Source organism: Microcaecilia unicolor, chromosome 8 (genome assembly GCF_901765095.1).
Source record: "Microcaecilia unicolor chromosome 8, aMicUni1.1, whole genome shotgun sequence".
NCBI classification, from domain to species: Eukaryota; Metazoa; Chordata; class Amphibia; order Gymnophiona; family Siphonopidae; genus Microcaecilia; species Microcaecilia unicolor.
In genome coordinates this window covers 162,361,599-162,383,517 of record NC_044038.1, presented here as the reverse complement: position 1 = coordinate 162,383,517, position 21,919 = coordinate 162,361,599, and positions in this window count along the sequence as shown.

Genomic DNA, 21,919 nt, shown 5'->3' with positions numbered 1-21,919 from the left:
CTAGCCCCTTTTTAAACTCTGCCAAGCTAACCGCCTTCACCACGTTCTCTGGCAACAAATTCCAGAGTTTAATTACGCGTTGGGTGAAGAAACATTTTCTCCGATTTGTTTTAAATTTACTACACTGTAGTTTCATCGCATGCCCCCTCGTCCTAGTATTTTTGGAAAGCGTGAACAGACGCTTCACATCCACCTGTTCCACTCCACTCATTATTTTATATACCTCTATCATGTCTCCCCTCAGCCGTCTCTTCTCCAAGCTGAAAAGCCCTAGCCTCCTTAGTCTTTCTTCATAGGGAAGTCGTCCCATCCCCGCTATTATTTTAGTCGCCCTTCGCTGCACCTCTTCCAATTCTACTATATCTTTCTTGAGATGCAGCAACCAGAATTGAACACAATACTCAAGGTGTGGTCGCACCATGGAGCGATATAACGGCATTATAACATCCTCACACCTGTTTTCCATACCTTTCCTAATAATACCCAACATTCTATTCACTTTCTGAGTCGCAGCAGCACACTGAGCAGAAGGTTTCAGTGTATTATCGACGATGACACCCAGATCCCTTTCTTGGTCCGTAGCTCCTAACGTGGAACCTTGCATGACGTAGCTATAATTCGGGTTCTTTTTTCCCACATGCATCACCTTGCACTTGCTCACATTAAACGTCATCTGCCATTTAGCCGCCCAGTCTCCCAGTCTCATAAGGTCCTTCTGTAATTTTTCACAATCCTGTCGCGAGTTAACGACTTTGAATAACTTTGTGTCATCAGCAAATTTAATTACCTCGCTAGTTACTCCCATCTCTAAATCATTTATAAATATATTAAAAAGCAGCGGTCCTAGCTGTGGCAGAACTGGTATTGAAGAAAAATTACTTCATGTTTGACTCTCAATTTTTTCTACAAATAAAGGGTGTTGCCATGGGCACAGCAGCTGCCCCCAGTGTGGCAAATTTGTATGGCAGTAGCTTTGAAGAACGTCATCTCTATAGCACTGACTGGTTTACTCATATCTCTTATTGGTACCAGTTCATCGATATTTTTTTCATTTGGCAATCCACGAAACATCATTTATCCCAATTTTTGAGCTGGATAAACACTATGACCCTTGTTTGAAATTCACCATGACGAAAAATGTAACAAATATTTCCTTTCTCGACACTTGGATTTATAAAGTGCATGGAGAATTACATACTACCGTCTAACATAAACCTATTGACCATAATACTTTGTTATCTTTCACCAGTCATCATCCACAGAGATTGAAATGGTCCCTTCCTGTAGGACAGTCCTTACGATTACGCAGAATATGCACTACAGATGTTGCATTCAAACAGCAAACTATGGAGTTGTCTGTTAAACTTCAGGAACGGAGTTACTCTACAGCCTACATTCGGCAGGCATACAAGAGAGCTTGGTATGCACAGCAGTCGTTATTATTGTTAGATAAACCAAAAGAACACATGGACAAATTAGTTTGCGTGTTAGGATTTTCCACTTTGGCTCCCCAGATAGCCCAACTTTTACATAAACATTGGCAAGTACTCACATTCCATCCTATCTTTTCACAGCATCCCTGCATAGCTTACACACGTAGACGCAACTTAAGAGACTCTCTTGTACATACTACTCTAGCTAATGACAACTTGCATAACAGAGAAGGTTTTCATCAACCTTGCGGGGATTGTCAGTTTTGTTCCCAAACTACAGCTATGCATGAATGGACGTATCCTGCAACTCACACATATAAACTGAGTCATATTACTGCATGCCAATCCTCTTTCGTTGTGTGTATTATTAAATGTCCTTGCCAATTGTATTATGTAGGATGTACCATCAGGAAGATAAAAACTCGACTGACCGAGCACAAAAGTCGTTTAACAACAAGAACTTTTTCTGCTCCATGAGTAACCCACTGTTTACAATTTCACCATACGTTTATAGACCTTCAGTGGTTCATTATAGATCATGTTCCTGAATCCTCTGTAGCTTGTGACCGGGTTTTCGCTTTAACCCATCAGAAACAGCAATGGATCTTCAAATTACAGACCATTAGCCCAAAAGGCTTGAATGAAAATATAGAGTGGAATACCATGATTTAAAATTGCTGCAGTAAATTGTATCTTCTTCAGATATATTCATTAAGTCAGTTAAGCATCAGTGTCTGTGTTAGTGTTGACATAATATAAATTTACAAAATCTCATTCAAATAAAAGTCTTTCATCTTGTAGTGACGTCAATAGAGCAACTTCCGGCTCTTGCTTCAAAATCCACTGGTGCCTATATAAGCTACTGGAGAGAACAACTGGTGTGTCCAGCAGTCTGTTTCACAAGAGCTATCAGCATAGATGACAGCTTTAACCTGAGTCCCTGAGGAAAGAAGTTTGAAACCCGCGGCGTCGGGCGCTTCCAGGGGAAGGCAGTCAGACACTTGTTTCTGCTCTTTGACACATCAGAGCATGGAGTCAATGAGGACGCTGACAAAGATAAGTTTAGTTTTACAAACAACTATGCTATTCTAAGTATTGGTCAACGACTATAGCTGGTGAAGGTGTTACAAATATAAATGTAAATTTATCACTAAATGACACCCATAGCACGCAATACGGTGTTTAAAAAAAAGAAGAGTAGCCCTATGAATGAAGTGCTATACCACGGGGCAACAATTACCACTAATTGTCATAGCCTGTGGCAAATTCTGAGGGTACTTTTGCACAAAATATTTTGAACCACACTTGTAGTGAGTGTGGTATAGAAAGATTAATTGATATTAGTTTAGGTAGCATTTGTCCTGGTTCCAGTTGAGAATAGAAGAAAATAGCCAGGAAGAACCATGTAGAATGCCCCATTTTTGCTGAAAAGCTTGGTTAAGCTACTTTTTAGCTGCTGTTTTTTGCTCTCTTGAAATTGGCAGGCTAGTGCTGTTGCACACTCAGTGGACTCCCTCTGTCTGCTGAGCACCTCCTCAAAATGGCAGTGCCCTGCTGGTGCATCCTGGGATGCACCTGGTGGGGCTTAACTACCACCACCAGGGTGTTATTTATTTTTTGGGGGGTACATCTTTGGGGGATGGGGGGCCTGGAGTCCACCAAACCACCAGGGATTTAGGTTTTGATGGGTCAGAGTTTTGTCTGGGCATTTGCTCAAGAGCTGTGCTTAATACACAGCTCTTAAGCGCAAGCCCAGGCACAATCCTCCTGTCCCTTATGCCCAATGCTATGACTGTACTTAAATTTGCATGTCATTAGCATTGAGCATTAGGGAGCTGCTCAGACATGCTGATTGGGCGGTATTTCTCCAGCACTGTTTGGAAAAGCGCCAGAATGTTAAGCATCTGGGTATAAGTGCCAATTCTATAAAAGTTGCTTAGCATTAAGCTCCCTTTATAGAACAACGCTTAGAGTGAATTCCCATGCTCAACTTTGGGCGTGAGGACGTACGCCTGCTGAAACCTGGTGTAAATCCTCACACCCAACTGCTGGCAGCTGTGAGCGCAAATCCAAGTATTCTATAACATTGCATCTTATTTCTAGGAACACCCCTGACCAGCCCCATGCCTCTACCATGGCCACACCCCCTTTTGAGTTGCGCACTATGAGATTTAGGCAACATGTTATAGAGTAGGGAATAGGGCAGGTGCACACGTAACTGCTATTTACTACCAATTAAGTTCCAATTAATGCCAATAATTGATTGTTAGAGCCTATTTGACTAATTAGTTTATGTGCGCATCTGGGATCTGTGCCCACCTTAGGGTGTTGGGCGACCTATATAGAGCCTGGCCCTATGTTCTTAGATTCTACATGGCAGCTTTCATTAAAGCCTGCTTTATTTTTTTCTGAAAAACAAATGAGGAAATTCAGCATTTCAATTCCACATTATATGCTCTGACTTACTTAGGTGTGCTGCAATTGAGTTCTGTGCAGGAAAAGCTGAGTTCAGGACTTGGCAGTAGGATTAGCTGATTCATAAAAGATGTGACTACAAATTTCTGCACATCTGTCCCATCTGCTTTGAATTTTGAATACCCACTTTTAATTTCGTGCGGTTCCTGTAAACAGGTTTTTCATGAGCTAAAATTACATAATTCAATGAACATTATTTCCAGTGCTCAAGCAGGTCTTTTAACCTACTAGATTCAGTGAAGGGAGTTAACCGACTTACACAAATGATAGTTTTCCAACTCTTTCCGTTGCAAAGTTCTTTCACATTTACATTAAATCAAGAAAAACTTGGGTTACTTTAGGCTGTAGTTTTTTCCAGAATAGCCTCAGTGCCAGAGGGTAAAATAAAGCCATATTGGCCAACATTTTGAGTGTGTACGATCTACAACTGCCACTAGACATATTAGACATACACATAGTGCAACGAAGAGGCTTGTTTATTAAAATGTAAGTTTTTGCACTTACTGCAACTTGAGTGCAAAACTTAAGGAGTGAGAAGTGCACAGCCTGTGTGATAAATGCAGAGGGCTTACCCAGCATCTGCCCTGCATTTACCACACACAGCAGGCAGCATGGGGGCCTGTGTCAAATGCTTCAGCAGATGACAACTGCACTATCCTCCAAAGCGTTTGACTTAGGCTCGTGCTAAGATAAAAAAATGCCACAACCAAATCAAGGTCCCATCCCAATCCAAGCCCTTGAACCAATCCCTGAGTCAAATCCTCTTCAAGACCCTCCCCCCCCCCCCCGGGTCAGGGTCTCAAGTTCCAAGTTTATTCAATTTTTGATGAACCACCCACTGAACACCTTTCTGAATGATTTACAACCAAAATAATTCAAAGATTATGAAAAGGAAAGTGAACTGTTAAAGGACAGAAAGAAAAGAAGCTATATTTCTCAAGATGTCCCCCAGAAGGCAGAATAAGCAGCAAGTGGCCAAAAGAACCTTGAAGAAGGAAAGGGTCCCCCTCCAAGCCTCTGCTCAAGAGTTCCCCCTCCAGGCTTCTCCCTCCTGATGACCACATCCTTACTCTCCCCTACCCCCAATTCCCAGAGACTTACCCTGGAGTATCCTTGGTCATCTAGAAGATGGTACAGGTGCTATCCCAGCCACCCTCATTTTTGCCAATGGCCATCTGAGTTCAAAATTGTGAATATTACTCCTGAAATATTCTCACAGTACTATCGCTAGGAGTCAATCTGCCATATAAAGAATGATTGCCCTTATTTGACATTGACCCTTCGTGGTAATACTTCAAAACAAAACTTACTGTACACCGCCTTGAGTGAATTCCTTCAAAAAGGTGGTAAATAAATCCTAATAAATAAAAATAAACAAAAACGTACATGACCTCATGGTTGTTGATATGTTATGGTGGGCAGGAGTGATGCTTTGACAGCCAATCCAGCAGATGAGACTTAAGGACAATACTTGACAGACTTCTATAGTCTATGTCCTTAAATGGAAAAAAGTTTTATTTTATACCACATTTATATCATATGTTATGAATGTGGATGCTCTGTAACAGTGGGGGAGGGGAGGATATCTTAAAATTGAATTTAATGAGTAAAATATTATCAGCTATTAACATTGTTGAATTATTAGTTAAATCATGAAGTGATAATGAATGCGTTGGACAGACTGGATATCACTACAAGTCTTTATCTGTCATTTGCAAGGAAGCATATATTATCGGTGGGACATAGACAGGACTCCTATGTACATGTGTAACATACAGAATACTATAGCCTATGTGTGTCTCCTGCCATATTTAGGTGCCTGCCCTGAATGTATGGTGTAAATGTCTAAATGTTAGGTGATAATGCTATTTAGAATAGGTTCTTATCTCCTGCCCCTAGGGTCCTTTTACTAAGGTGCGCTGAAAAATGGAGTGCGGTAGTGTTTTGGGCGCGTGCACAATTATTTTTTAGTGCACCTACAAAAATACCTTTTCTTTTTGCTGAAAATGGACGTGCAGTAAAATGAAAATTGCCACGCATTCGTTTTGGGTCTGAGAACTTGCTGCAAGCCATTGATCTAGCGGTAAGGTCTCACACAGCAACCGGGTGGTAATGGTCTAAGTGCATCAAATTCCACTTGACACGCATAGCTGCCTTGCATCAGAAAATAAAACAATATTTTTCAGATGCGCGCAGTGGACACACACCAAAATTGAAATTACTGCAAGGGCCACGCGGTAACCGGGTGGTAACTCCAATTTGGTGCGCGTTGGGTGCATGGAGGCGCCTATGCAGCTTAGTAAAAGGGCCCCACAGTACTTTACATTTCTTATATATGGTCTGCAAGCCATTGAAATGCTGTACATTCAGGTATAGTATGTATTGTTCTGTCTCCAGTGGGCTCACAATCTGATTTTGTACCGGAGACAAAAATTAGCATACACTAACGATAGAGACACCCATTATATTCCTAGGGGTGTCTCTAGCGTTAGCGCGTGCTAAAAACTTTGCATGCAAACCGTACAAGGAGAGACTTGCCAACCTGAACATGTATACCTTGGAAGAAAGGAGAAACAGGGGTGACATGATACAGACGTTCAAATATTTGAAAGGTATTAATCCGCAAACAAACCTTTTCTGGAGACAGGAAGGCGGTAGAACTAGAGGACATGAATTGAGGTTGAAGGGGGGCAGACTCAGGACTAATGTCAGGAAGTATTTTTTCACAGAGAGGGTGGTGGATATGTAGAATGCCCTCCCGTGGGAGCTGGTGGAGATGAAAACGGTAACGGAATTCAAACATGCGTGGGATAAACACAAAGGAATCCTGTTTTGAAGGAATGGATCTAAGGAATCTTAGTGGAGATTGGGTAGTGATGCCAGTAATTGGAGAGTAAAACCTATCTCACATTAATTTTAGGTTCCATATATATAATCAGAACCTTAGTGCTTATTTTTTTCGGCACCATATATAGAATCTAGTCCTACACGTCTAAAGGCAGACATTTTTACAAGGAAGCAGCTGAGGATGCTGCCCTTTGTATGCATGTATATATTTGCGAAACGGCTGCTGTTACTGTACAAGTCAGTGAATACACACCACTCCTGCACATCAGGATCATGTCCTGAGCTCAACGTCTCAATTCTGATCTCAGTGACCCAAGTAAAATGGACTATAAAGAGGGGCATTTTCGAAAAGGACGTCCAAACTGCGATTTGGACGTCCTTGCAAAACAGCGAAATCCAGGGGCGGAGAAACCAGTATTTTCGAAACAAGATGGATGTCCATCTTTCGTTTTGAAAATACCATCAAAGATGTCCAAATCCTTAAATTTGGACATCCCTAGATTTGGTCGTTCCTAGACATGGACGTTTCTGACTTTCTGCAATTTTCGAAACAAAAGAAAAGATGTCCATGTCAAAAACGGCCAAATACAAGCTATTTGGTCATGGTAGAAGCCAGCATTTGTAGTGCACTGGTCTCTTGGAAATGCCAGGACAGCAACTGGGCACCCTAGGGGGCACTGCAGTGGACTTCATAAATTGCTCCCAAGAACATAGCTCCCTTACCTTGTGTGCTGAGCCCCCCCCCCCAACCCCCCCAAACCCCCACTACCCACAACTGTACATCACTACCATAGCCCTTACGGGTGAAGGGGGCACCTATATATGGGTACAGTGGGTTTGTGGTGGGTTTTGGAGAGCTTGCTGTTCCCTCCAGAAATGTAATAGGTAGGGGGGTATGGGCCTGGGTCCGCCTGTCTGACGTGCACTGCAGGGCCCACTAAAACTGCTCCAGGGACCTGCATGTGCTGTCATGGACCTGAGTATGACATCTGAGGCTGGCACGACATATTTTTAAAGATGTTTTTTGAGGGTGGGAGGGGGTTAGTGACCACTGGGGGAGTAACGGGAGGTCATCCCTGATTCTCTCCGGTGGTCATCTGGTCATTTCGGGCACCTTTTTGTGCCTTAGCCGTAAGAAAAACAGGTCCGGGTGACAACGTCCATGTGTTCATCAGGAACGTTTTTTTCGATTATGGGTCAAGGACGTCCAAGTGTTAGGCACGTCCAAGTCCCACTTTCACTATGCCTCGGCAATGCCCCCTTGAGCTTTGGCCGTCCTTGCGACGGAATGCAGTTGGAGACGTCCTAAATCGGATTTCGATTATACCGATTTGGACGTCCCTGGGAGAAGGACATCCATCTTCCGATTTATGTCGAAAGATGGACGTCCTTCTCTTTCGAAAATGAGCCCCAAAGTATCCCATTTTTTCATTCTAGAGCAATAACTAAGAATTAAACCATACACATATATTTCTGTATTACTGGTTTGTAGCAACAGATTAAGAACAGAAAACTAATGAAACCTTTAATTAATAGTAAAACTTGTCAGATACCTTTCAACCTGTCAGTCACTAATATTTTGTGATTTTCAATAGCTATAAGGGAAACATTTTCTGAGTGATGCATTTATATTTTATGAAATGATAGATACAGTGTCTGCTTCCCTGAGGAAGTTACTCTTAAATGACGAAGAGGAATATGCAAATCAATCATTAAAAGCATTTGGCTTACTCAGCCCCCTTCTTCCCATCTCATATTGTCAACTATTAAAAAGCCTGCCCCCCCCCCCCAAAAAAAAAATTTAGCACTATTCAATATATTTGCATCTGGGTTAAGACATATCTTCTTTTTTTATTTATAACATTTAAATTAGAATACATACAAAACAATTTTTGCTAGAGAAAAATGGGAAAACACAGAAACAACTCACACGCATCTCTAGTGAATGTTGCAGCAAAGATCATAGAATACCAGCCCATACATGTGTGAATGTAACATGCAATGCACATAGCACGCGATGGCAAGAGTTGTGTACATATGGGTGGAGAATGGCCGGGTCCCACACTTATGCATGTATCTTATAAAATACTAAAGAGAATCCACATACGTGGAGAACTCAAGAGGTCCCACGGAGAAGCTCAAAATGAGAGGAAAGTGGGAATAAGAACCAGGATATCCAAAGTACTGAAAAACTTGACTCCATACAGACTAAATGATATTCTCCACAGGTTGTTCCTCTCATTCGGTCAAACATACAAAATAGGGAACGGCAGTCCTCCTTTGCTCCTCTTGTTGGCCACAATTTACCAAATGACGCCTTTTGCCCTTCAACAAGTGTGCCTTGTTTCGCCAGTTCTTAAGCTGCTTCAGGAAGGACGCTTATAAATCTTCAACTATCCAGAAAGAGCATAATCACAGGAACTCAATCCAAACAAAAATCCCACAAAGATGGCGCATTTTACCATTTTTATGCTGTTAACAAAATTGTAAGTTTGATGTTAAACTATACCTGCTGTACACCCACTGCCTTGGGTGAATCTCTTCATAAAAGCGGTTAATAAATCCAAATAAATAAATAAATTATAGAATTTGCACTCAGTCTTGCATTTTAGCACCTTTATAGAAAGGACCCCTTACTGTGCCATTAAGTTCAAATTTTTATTACTCTTTAGAAACCTGGTCTCCTATGTGTGAGCTAAAGGTGCGAAGGTAGAACATTTTCATTACATTTTGTTTTGCTTTTTATTGAATTCTGTTTAATTTTGTTGTGGTTTGCATTATTGCTATAGATCACGCAGTATCTGGAAGTAATAGCCATTGCTGTTCGGTAATGACACTCCCTTTTCAGAGTGCACTAAATGAAATAGCACATGTATTGGAAAAGAAAATGAAACCATACAAAAAAGCACTACCTGATGTAAACAGATAGTTTCCATAGGTGCATAATAGAAGAAAAGACTTGCAGGGTCCTCATTTATGAAACATGAGCTCACTGTTGAGTTTACAAGCTCCTTGCCCAGTTGTGAGTATTCCCAATTGAACCAGGCTGATAATACAGATAGAATGTATCGCTTTTTAAATGCATTTTTATTGTGGAACTATTTTGCCTATTCATTGCATGCTGGTTAATGGAACGTGAAGAAATGACATGACATGAACATTAAATACGACCCCTTCATATACTGCTAGTTGTCCGTCTCCAAGGAAATACATTGTTTTTCATAACTGTCATAATAGATTAATTTTTATCAAGAGCCAACATTGTGCAAATCTGACTGTTTCTTAAGACCGTATTTTCTCCAAAGGTTGGAAGATAAATAGTCTAAAATCACTAAAGTGGCGAGGATGGGCTATTAATGCCAAAATAGACGACTGCAGGAAACAAAACTGGCCTAAAATCGTTTGTATGTTTCATTCTTTTTTTCTAAATGAAGCACGTACATATCTCTCTCCGATTAATGGGAAAGTGTAAACAGGTCACAAAGATCAGAAACATCTGAAAGTAATTTCGGTTTCTGAACTGTGAAGCAGGAAGGTTGAAAGTGGAAAACATGTTTAATTGCTTTAGAGATTAGATGTATGTGAGCAGAACATGACACAACACTTTTAACATACTTCCCTGGGCTATGTGAGGAAGGAGGGGACTGAACATCACTCAAAAGCAGTCTCCTCCTCTCTTCCTACACAGATGGGAAAGATCTTGGTCAACTGCATCTTCTTACATTTCCTTATTTCAACATGACCCTTTTTTAGCACTTGGTTTGCTTGCTTGGTTAATTACTTGACTGGATGACCAGAGTTGGATTGAGGGAGAGCACTAGATAACTTGAATTAAAATTTCAGCAAAACCTTTGATGTGGTTCCCTGTAGGTGACTTATAAATAAACTAAGTGCCCTTAGTATGGGCTCTAAAGTGTTCAAAACTGATTGAGTAGGAGGTGGCAACAGGTAGTTGTAAATGCAGGGCCGCCGAGAGCCAGAGCTGGGCCCGGGACAAGGCCGCCCCTGGGCCCCCACCCGAGGTCATCATTGTCGTCGCCGCCAGGCCCCCCCACCCGAGGTCGCCGGCCCCCCCTCCACCCGCTACCAGTCCGGGCCCTGCACTAACCTTAAACGCTTCCTTCAGCACGTTTGCAGCAAGCAGCAGCAGGGCAGACCTCTCCTTCCTTCCGTGCCCCGCCCTCGCGGACATTACGTCAGGCAAGGGCGGGACACGGAAGGAAGGAGTGGCCTGCCCTGCTGCTGCTTGCTGCGAACGTGGTGAAAGGAGGCATTTAAGGTTAGTGCTGGGAGCGACGGAGGGAGGGCGGGTCAGACTGCGGTGTCGCCGGGCCCCCTCCAGAGGCCCGGGCCCTGGGACTTTTGTCCCCCCTGCCCCCCCCCTCGGCGGCCCTGGGTAAATGGAGCTCACTCTGAGCTGTTACCAGTGTTGTGCTGCGAGGATTGATTCTTGGTCCAGTTCTTTTTAACAATTTTGTAAGCAATAAGGCTGATGGGCTATTGGGTAAGGTTTACCTCTTTATGGATGATACCAATCTGCAATAGGATAGACACCCTAGAAGGTGTAGATAACATGAGGAGGGCCAACCTACAAAAGAATGTTGTCTTCTACTACCAGTGGTGTAGCCAGACCTTGATATGGGGGGGCCTGAGTCCAAAGTGGGGGGCTAAATTTTGCCCCACCTCCCTGCTGCTTTCCGCCCTCACTGCAACCCCACATACCTGGGAAGGCAGGAGTCCCCAAGCAGTGGTGTTCCTAGGGGGGCGGTGGGTGTGGTCCGCCCCGGGTGCACGCTGCTGGGGGGGGGGGTGCTGCGCGCCTGTCCGCTACATTCGTTCTGTGGTCCCTCTGCCCCGGAACAGGTTACATTCTGTTCTGGGGCAGAGGGAGCATGGAAACGAACGAAGCAGACAGGCGCGCGGCACCCCCCCCCCCCTCCAGCAGCATGCACCCGGGGGGGGTTCCTTCGCCGGGGGGGTCACGCTGCACCCGGGGGGGCGGGGCGCATCGGTGATCCGTCCCGGGTGTCAGCCCCCCTAGGAACTCCACTGTCCCCAAGCCCTGCCAGCAGAAGCCTTCTTATGGGGTGGGGACAGAGAGTGGTGGGGAGGTAGGGCAAAATGTGCCCCTCCCCAATTTGCGCTAAGTCCCACCCCCCCCCCCCTCTCAAAAACAATCAAGGTCTGACTACGCCTCTGGTAGGAGGAGTCAGCATTCTTAGTAGAATGGCCACACAGACATCCCAGAAGAGCAATGGGGCACCCTAGGGACTTCATATAAGGTATCGCTCCATGGTGCGACCGCACCTTGAGTACTGTGTTCAATTCTGGTCGCCGCATCTCAAGAAAGATATAGTAGAATTGGAAAAGGTGCAGCAAAGGGCGACTAAAATGATAGCGGGGATGGGATGACTTCCCTATGAAGAAAGACTAAGGAGGCTAGGGCTTTTCAGCTTGGAGACGAGACGGCTGAGGGGAGACATGATAGAGGTATATAAAATATTGAGTGGAGTGGAACAGGTGGATGTGAAGCGTCTGTTCACGTTTTCCAAAAATACTAGGACTAGGGGGCATGCAATGAAACTGCCTGGTGCGAAGGTGGCGGACCTCACGCGTCACCTAGATAGGATTTTATATAGTGCTGGGGAGGAGACGGCTGTCTTGGTACATGTGGGTACTAATGACATAGGAAATTGTGGGAAAGAGGTTCTGGAAGCAAAATTTAGGCTCTTAGGTAGAAAGCTGAAATCCAGATCCTCCAGGGTAGCATTTTCTGAAATGCTACCTGTGCCACGCGCAGGGCCCAAGAGACAGGCAGAGCTCCAGAGTCTCAATGCGTGGATGAGACGATGGTGCAGGGAGGAGGGCTTTAGATTTGTTAGGAACTGGGCAACATTCTGGGGAAGGGGGAGCCTATTCCGAAAGGATGGGCTCCATCTTAACCAGAGTGGGACCAGGCTGCTGGCATCGGCGTTTAAGAAGGAGATAGAGCAGCTTTTAAACTAGAAATGGGGGGAAGGCCGACAGTCGCTCAAAAGAGCATGGTTCGGGATAAGGTATCTTTCAAAGATATCACCATAACAGGGAAGATAGAGTATCCTGATAGTGAGGTTGCAAAAGAGATTGTAGTAGATCGGGTATCTTTAAATAACAATAAAAATCAGACAAAAGATTGCCAATTAATACTGTCAAGTACTAAGCATGATGTACTTAGGAACAACAAACATAGTTTGAAATGTCTATATGCGAATGCCAGGAGCCTAAGAAATAAGATGGGGGAGTTGGAATATATTGCACTAAATGAAAAATTAGATATAATAGGCATCTCTGAGACCTGGTGGAAGGAGGATAACCAGTGGGACACTGTCATACCGGGGTACAAATTATATCGTAGTGATAGGGTGAATCGGATTGGTGGAGGGGTAGCATTGTATATTAACGAGAGCCTTGAATCAAATAGATTGAAAATTCTGCAGGAAACAAAACACTCCTTGGAATCACTGTGGATTGAAATTCCATGTGCAAAGGGGAAAAGGATAGTGATAGGAGTGTACTACCGTCCGCCTGGCCAGGACGAACAGACGGATGCGGAAATGTTAAAGGAAATCAGGGACGCAAACAAACTGGGCAACACAATAATAATGAGGGATTTCAATTACCCGCATATAGACTGGGTTAATATAACATCTGTACACGCAAGGGACATAAGATTTCTTGATGAAATCAAGGACAGCTTCATGGAACAGCTAGTTCAGGAGCCGACAAGAGAAGGAAAAATACTAGACTTAGTCCTTAGTGGTGCTCATGATCTAGTGCAGGGGGTAACGATACGAGGGCCGCTTGATAACAGTGATCATAATATGATCGGTTTTGATATTGGCATTGAAGGAAGTGAAACTAGGAAATCAAGTACGCTAGCGTTTAACTATAGAAAAGGTGATTACGACAAAATGAGAAAAATGGTGAAAAAAAGACTGAAAGGAGCAGCTCGCAGAGTAAAAAACTTGCATCAGGCGTGGATGCTGTTTAAAAACACCATCCTGGAGGTTCAGGACAAATATATTCCACGTATTAGGAAAAAGGGAAAAAAGACTAAACGTCAGCCGGCGTGGCTAAACAGTAAGATAAAGGAAATCATTAGAGCCAAAAAACAATCCTTCAGAAAGTGGAGAAGAGAACCAACTGAAAGTAACAGGATAGATCATAAGGAATGCCAAGCCAAATGCAAAGCGGAGATAAGGAGGGCAAAAAAGGACTTTGAGAAGAAATTAGCGTTGGAAGCAAAAATACATAGTAAAAATTTTTTTAGATACATTAAAAGCAGGAAACCGGCCAAAGAGTCGGTTGGGCCGCTGGACGAAAATGGTGTTAAAGGGGCGATCAAGGAGGACAAAGCCGTAGCGGAGAAATTAAATGAATTCTTTGCTTCGGTCTTCACCGAGGAGGATTTGGGGGGGACACCGGTGCCGGAAAGAATATTTGAAGCGGGGGAGTCGGAGAAACTAAACAAATTCTCTGTAACCTTGGAGGATGTAATGGGTCAGTTCAGCAAGCTGAAGAGTAGTAAATCACCGGGACCTGATGGTATTCATCCCAGAGTATTAATAGAACTAAAAATGAACTTGCGGAGCTACTGTTAGAAATATGCAATCTGTCCCTAAAATCGAGTGTAGTACCGGAAGACTGGAGGGTAGCCAATGTTACTCCGATTTTTAAGAAGGGTTCCAGAGGAGATCCGGGAAATTATAGACCGGTGAGTCTGACGTCGGTGCTGGGCAAGATGGTGGAGGCTATTATTAAGAATAAAATTGCAGAGCATATACAAAAACATGGACTGATGAGACAAAGTCAGCACGGATTTAGTGAAGGGAAGTCTTGCCTCACCAATCTAATGCATTTTTTTGAGGGGGTAAGCAAACATGTGGACAATGGGGAGCCGGTTGATATTGTATATCTGGATTTTCAGAAGGCGTTTGACAAAGTGCCGCACGAAAGACTCCTGAAGAAATTGCAGAGTCATGGAATCGGAGGTAGGGTATTATTATGGATTAAGAACTGGTTGAAAGATAGGAAGCAGAGAGTAGGATTGCGTGGCCAGTATTCTCAGTGGAGGAGGGTAGTTAGTGGGGTCCCGCAGGGGTCTGTGCTGGGTCCGTTGCTTTTTAATGTATTTATAAATGACCTAGAGATGGGAATAACTAGTGAGGTAATTAAATTCGCTGATGACACAAAATTATTCAGGGTCGTCAAGTCGCAGGAGGAATGTGAACGATTACAGGAGGACCTTGCGAGACTGGGAGAATGGGCGTGCAAGTGGCAGATGAAGTTCAATGTTGACAAGTGCAAAGTGATGCATGTGGGTAAGAGGAACCCGAATTATAGCTACGTCTTGCAAGGTTCCGCGTTAGGAGTTACGGATCAAGAAAGGGATCTGGGTGTCGTCGTCGATGATACGCTGAAACCTTCTGCTCAGTGTGCTGCTGCGGCTAGGAAAGCGAATAGAATGTTGGGTGTTATTAGGAAGGGTATGGAGTCCAGGTGTGCGGATGTTATAATGCCGTTGTATCGCTCCATGGTGCGACCGCACCTGGAGTATTGTGTTCAGTACTGGTCTCCGTATCTCAAAAAAGATATAGTAGAATTGGAAAAGGTACAGCGAAGGGCGACGAAAATGATAGTGGGGATGGGACGACTTTCCTATGAAGAGAGGCTGAGAAGGCTAGGGCTTTTCAGCTTGGAGAAGAGACGGCTGAGGGGAGATATGATAGAAGTGTATAAAATAATGAGTGGAATGGATCGGGTGGATGTGAAGCGACTGTTCACGCTATCCAAAAATACTAGGACTAGAGGGCATGAGTTGAAGCTACAGTGTGGTAAATTTAAAACGAATCGGAGAAAATTTTTCTTCACCCAACATGTAATTAGACTCTGGAATTCGTTGCCGGAGAACGTGGTACGGGCGGTTAGCTTGACGGAGTTTAAAAAGGGGTTAGATAGATTCCTAAAGGACAAGTCCATAGACCGCTATTAAATGGACTTGGAAAAATTCCGCATTTTTAGGTATAACTTGTCTGGAATGTTTTTACGTTTGGGGAGCGTGCCAGGTGCCCTTGACCTGGATTGGCCACTGTCGGTGACAGGATGCTGGGCTAGATGGACCTTTGGTCTTTCCCAGTATGGCACTACTTATGTACTTATGTACTTATGTACTACAGTGTAGTAAATTTAAAACAAATCGGAGAAAATATTTCTTCACCCAACGCGTAATTAAACTCTGGAATTTGTTGCCGGAGAACGTGGTGAAGGCGGTTAGCTTAGCAGAGTTTAAAAAAGGGTTAGACGGTTTCCTAAAGGACAAGTCCATAAACCGCTACTAAATGGACTTGGGAAAAATCCACAATTCCAGGAATAACATGTATAGAATGTTTGTACGTTTGGGAAGCTCACCAAGTGCCCTTGGCCTGGATTGGCCGCTGTCGTGGACAGGATGCTGGGCTCGATGGACCCTTGGTCTTTTCCCAGTGTGGCATTACTTATGTATTTATGTACTTATGCTGAACCGTACAAAACCCACCATTTGCTGTTTCAAAAATAGCCATATTTCCTATTCGGATTTGGGATGTTTAGCACAAAACATCTAAAGTCTGACTTAGATGTTGAATTCAAAATGCCCCTTCACATGTCTTTGTCTACTGTGTGCCAGGCCCTCTTTGAATCTCAAGGCAATTTTCAAGCCATTTACCATGTTAATGATTATTTACCTGGGAGGTGCTCATTTTCAAAGCAGATGGACGTCTTACAATGCCTTAAAAATGCCCATCTGCTAAAACGTCCAAATCTTGATTTTGGAAAGTCAGAATTTGGACGTTCCTCACTGCAGTTCATCCAAATAGCAAGGGTGTGTGTTTTGGGCAGAACTAGGGAAAGCACAAAAGTAAGTCGTCAGGGATTTTCGAATGGGAAGAAATCCCATGTCTAAAAAGAAGGATGTTTTTATCAACTGACCACTGGAGAGATTCATAGGGTTACCCTATTTGCCCTATGGAAAAAGAGCACACATTCCACACCCCCTGCCATACCTCTAACCCGTACCTCCACCCCACCACGCTACCTGTCACTTTTACCCCCGCCCCCCCAAGAAAGCCAGAATCCTGGTACAGGCTGGTACAGATGCAGAATCAGCAATGGTTGCTCCATTTCCATCAGCCTCAAGGTGATCTTGTGTCTTTTCTCGCCTCCTCTGTCACCCCCTAATATATCCCTTGTCAGATGTGCTAAAAATTGAAGACAATGTAGCGGACAGTTACAGAGGATAAACTTCAACTATCCTGCTGCACAGTTCTGGCAGGATTTCATATCCCACTAATGTGTGAGGTGCATAACATTGGTTTGACTTCCTCCATTAAAGCAGTGATGTGCTGCAGGGACCTTCTGCAGGCCTTTTAATTTCTCTTCTGAAACAAACACCATCTCACTGAGAGATCCGTAACCTGCAGTGGCCTTTTAATAGACTTGGGTAGCATGGCACTGCATCAGTTTGCCCAACAGCAGGGGCATGAAAGTGGCACCTGTACAGCTTATTTTCCTCAATTTCAACTCCTTATCACTTCTTGTATTTTTCTCCATCATTTTATTCTTTTGGTTGCTCAGAACGCTGGTTTTTAATCTTGTCCTCAACGACCATCCAGCCAGTTTAATTCCAATAATTTTCTCAATGAATATAGGTGAGATATCATATGCATCAGAGGTGGTGGATGCAAATCTCCCTCATGAATATTCATTGCAGGTATCCTGAAAGCCAGACTGGCTGGTGGCCTTCAAGAACCTGGTTAAGAATTGCTAACTTAACACCAAAGAGCAGGGTTTAGTTTAAAGCTGATCAATTGAAGTGGCCAACTCTGCACAGGTACAAGAGGACATAAAAACCAGAAGTGTCAGTGGAGAATGAAGTAGATCAGTTCATCAACAAGCGAGGCACAACATGTATTCTCTAGGATCACGGCTTTAAAGATACAAATTTTTAAAAAGGAGCTACACAAAAGAGGGGGAAAGGAATACTTAATAAGGATCTTATTTTATTTTAGAATTTTTGAGAGGGCTGCTGTATTAAATTAAAGTCACATGTATGTTTCAAAGAAAATCACATGTCTGCAGAACGCTGAGCCCACCTGACAATGCATCGCTAACAGAATTGTAAATGGAAAGGGTAATGCTTGTCAAAGCTTGACAGCTTTAAATGGCCTTTTAGTTCAATGCGCAAAGCTGTCATAAAAAACATAAAAATGCATATGCAGACAGCTGAAACTGCGCCGCAGATCATTATCTGCAAATAGTGTAAAGTGTCCTGAACAAAGGGCTTCCCCGTTTAAGGACATGCAGAAGACGTTTTTTCTGCCTCCAGCCTTACAGCAAGCTGCTGTCAGGAAAGCAAGGTTCTCAGCACCAGAACTGAGGGCTGACTGTCAGTCAGCAAGTGGCATCTCCAATTGTACATATTTTTATGACCCTGCATATGAAAGGCATATCCTTAACAAATGTGTGCATAACTCCTGGCAGATACTGCTGCTGTGTCTTCGACTTATCATGCTCTTTTTTCTAGGTTTTTTTTTCATCTTAGCAGGCATTATTTGTTGCTTCAGGCTGTCATGCTACCGGCACACCACCTGGTGCATTGCTATAATATGTCCTGTATACAGGGGTAGGATTCACATCTTTAAATATTTAAGAGCTTTATCCTGTAATGCTTTGATTTATTTCCCTCTACCTACTGTTCTCCATCATGTGCTTCTCTGTAACAGAGGCTTTCTACAAGGTACTACATTACACATGCACAATCCTTGTTTAGTAGGTGGGTTGTAATCCCTGCCTGGGTTACAGGCTCTATATCTGTTTATTTGTCAGTCTTATAAAGCGCTTTTCCTGAAAAGACTCCAAGGTGGTTTGCAAGATAATGAAATACATAGAATTAATAAAATTACATAAAACAATTACTCCATTGTAACCCATTTTAAATAGCCAGGTCATACAAATCTTAGGAAAAGGAAGCTGATTTTCCACCAGCTAAAGTTGAAGAGGTGGCTTATTCCAAGCTATAGAATTCACACAACAAACGCTCAACATTTACCCCTGGATTCTATAGGAGTTACCTAAATTTGGGCATGCAGGGCAGATAGCATGTAAATGAATTAGTTAATGGGCCATTAACAATCAATTATTGGCGTTCATTGGCACTATTTTGGTCATACGCATGCATCTGTCTATGCACTATTCTATAACACTGTGCACCCAAATTATCTTGCATGTAACCAAAAAGGGGGCATGGCCATGGGAGGGGCATGGGTGGAGGATCCACAGATGTGGAGGAACACCAGAATCCCATGAAAAAGTGTACCAGGGACCTTTTATGTGACATCCACTGCAGTGCCCTCTAGGGTGTCCCACTGCTCTGCTGGGATGTTTGTGTGGCCAATCTACTAGGAATGCTGCCCCCCCTCATCCTTCCCCCCCCCCCCCAATAAATCCCAGTGGATTGTTTTTGTGCATTTATCCCTGGATATTTTTTCCCTGAAAATGGTCCTAAAAGATTGTGCTCAGTGAACCTAAAATGTTTAACGAACGGCCATTTCCAAAACAAAAAGTTGGACCTTTTCCTGGTTTGAAAATGGCCATGTTCGCTACTGGGTTTTTCGGACATTTTCAGCAAAACATCCAAAATCGGATTTTGACGTCATAACAGAAATGCCCCTCCACATGTTAGACACCAAAAAACAAGGTGCTAAGCCAATATTCTATAATGGCAGAGTTGTGAGTCAAATCTGTTCTAGAATACCAGCATAAGTCAACAGCTATATGCAAAACTTTAACCACAACCACTTATGCCATGTCTATGGCTGGCGTAAATGATGGCACCTAAATGCAGCAGCTGGGTTTGTAAATGCATCTAGTCTAATAAAGTGCATACAAGAGTAGTCTTAACATCCTTGACACACCCATGTCCCTCCTATGTTACTGCCCCTTTGCATCAATTTACTCCCAGAGGTGCTATGTATAACTCGAGACTATCTCTACTTCAGGAATTAGGTAAAAGCTTGGCTCTTCTCCCAAGCCTTTAATGCATAGGGTGACTGACTATACACTCATTCTGTACCTGGACTAGCTTGCTACACACACTGAGAGACATAATTGAACGCGGACGCCCATCTCCATGGACGACTATCTCCGAGGACGGGTCCGTGAAGGGGCGGGACAGACCATGTTTTCGAAAAAGATGGGCGTCCATCTTTTGCTTCAATAATATGGTTGGTGCCAGGCAAATGCATCAGATTTGGTCAGATTTGAGCTGGGCGGTATCGGCTTTCAATGATAATGGAAACTGAAGCCACCCAGCTCAAAAACGAACAACTCCAAGGCATTTGGTCGTGGGAGGGGCCAGGATTCGTAGTGCACTGGTCACCCTTACATGCCAGGACACCAACTGGGCACCCTAGGGGGCACTTGTAAAAAGTTAAAAAAAAAATTAAAATACCTCCCAAGTCCATAGCTCCCTTACCTTGGGTGCTGAGCCCCCCAAATCCCCCCCAAAACCCACTCCCCACAACTCTACACCATTACCATAGCACTTATGGGTGAAGGGGGGCACCTAGATGTGGGTACAGTGGATTTTGGGGGCGGTTTGGAGGGCTCCCATTTACCAGCACAAGTGTAACAGGTAGGGAGGGGATGGGCCTGGGCCCACCTGCCTGAAGTCCACTGCACCCACTAACAACTGCTCCAGGGACCTGCATACTGCTGTGATGGAGCTGGGTATGACATTTGAGGCTGGCAAAAAAAAGTTTTTAAAGTTCTTTTTTTTTTGGTGGGAGGGGGTTAGTAACCACTGGGGGAGTCAGGGGAGGTCATCCCCGATTCCCTCCGGTGGTCATCTGGCCAGTTGGGGCACTTTTGGGGGACTTGTTCGTGAAATAAAAGGGTCCAGAAAAAGCGGCCCAAATTCTTGCTACTGCCGCCTTCTTTTTTCCATTATCGGCCGAGCACAGCCATCTCTCCTCAGCCAATAAACACGCCCCAGTCCCGCCTTCACCACGCCTCCGACATGCCTCCGTCAACTTTGTTCATTCCCGCGACAGACTTCAGTTGGAAGCACCCAAAATCGGCTTTCGATTATACCGATTTGGGCACCCATGAGAGAAAGGCGCCCATCTCCCGATTTGGGTCAAAATATGGGCGTCTTTCTCTTTCGAAAATAAGCCTGACTGTAACTTAGATCAGTTCCTCATCTCTTGCTTAACTATACAATGAACTTGCCTTGAGTTTAGCTAACCTCAAATTATCCCAACTGACTCTGTACTACCCATCTTGGTCCCTCAGCTATATGGTAAGCAGTATTGTAGAAAATCTTTAGCATCATATCTATGTTAGTTGAATGTTCTAATGCATACCTTTTAGGTGTATCATTAGTATTATACTAACATTGTATTATATCTCTGGTATTTGAATTCCAATGGTGTTAAATGTGTATATCTTTGATACTGTTTCACGGTAGTTCTATTAGGTTTCAGTTTACCGTTTTAAAGTTTACCTCATTTATTGTATTTATGTTTATTCTTGGTTATTTTACTATTGTTATGCTAACAAAATTGTAAGTTTTATGTTACACTGTACCTGCCGTACACCGCCATGGGTGAATCTCTTCATAAAGGCGGTGATTAAATCCCAATAAATAAACTCACGAAAGAAGTTAGGCGCACTGCTTATGGAATAGGGTCATATGTCTGTTACACGTGCAATGACAAATTAGCACCAGTTAGTGCTTGATAATGCCAATCATTGGTCTTATCACTAATTATTTGCTAATTTAGTGTGAATTAGTTGGTTATTGTACATGTGTAACTGGTTCTATTCTATAACTCTGTGCCCAATTGCAAATTGCGCATCTGACTTTGGGCATCATTCATACAATTTGGGAGATAATGCACACATTAAAAACAAATAATTAAAATGAACTGAACCCCCCCCCCCCCCTGAAAATCAGGAAACATTTGCTCAAAACAAACGTGAACCACCTCATTTTGGCCATTACGTAAAATACTAGAACTGTTTTCTGCCTCAGCAGTTCTCTGTTGTGATCGCATTACCCTAACAAAAGGAAAATAAAAAGAGAAATG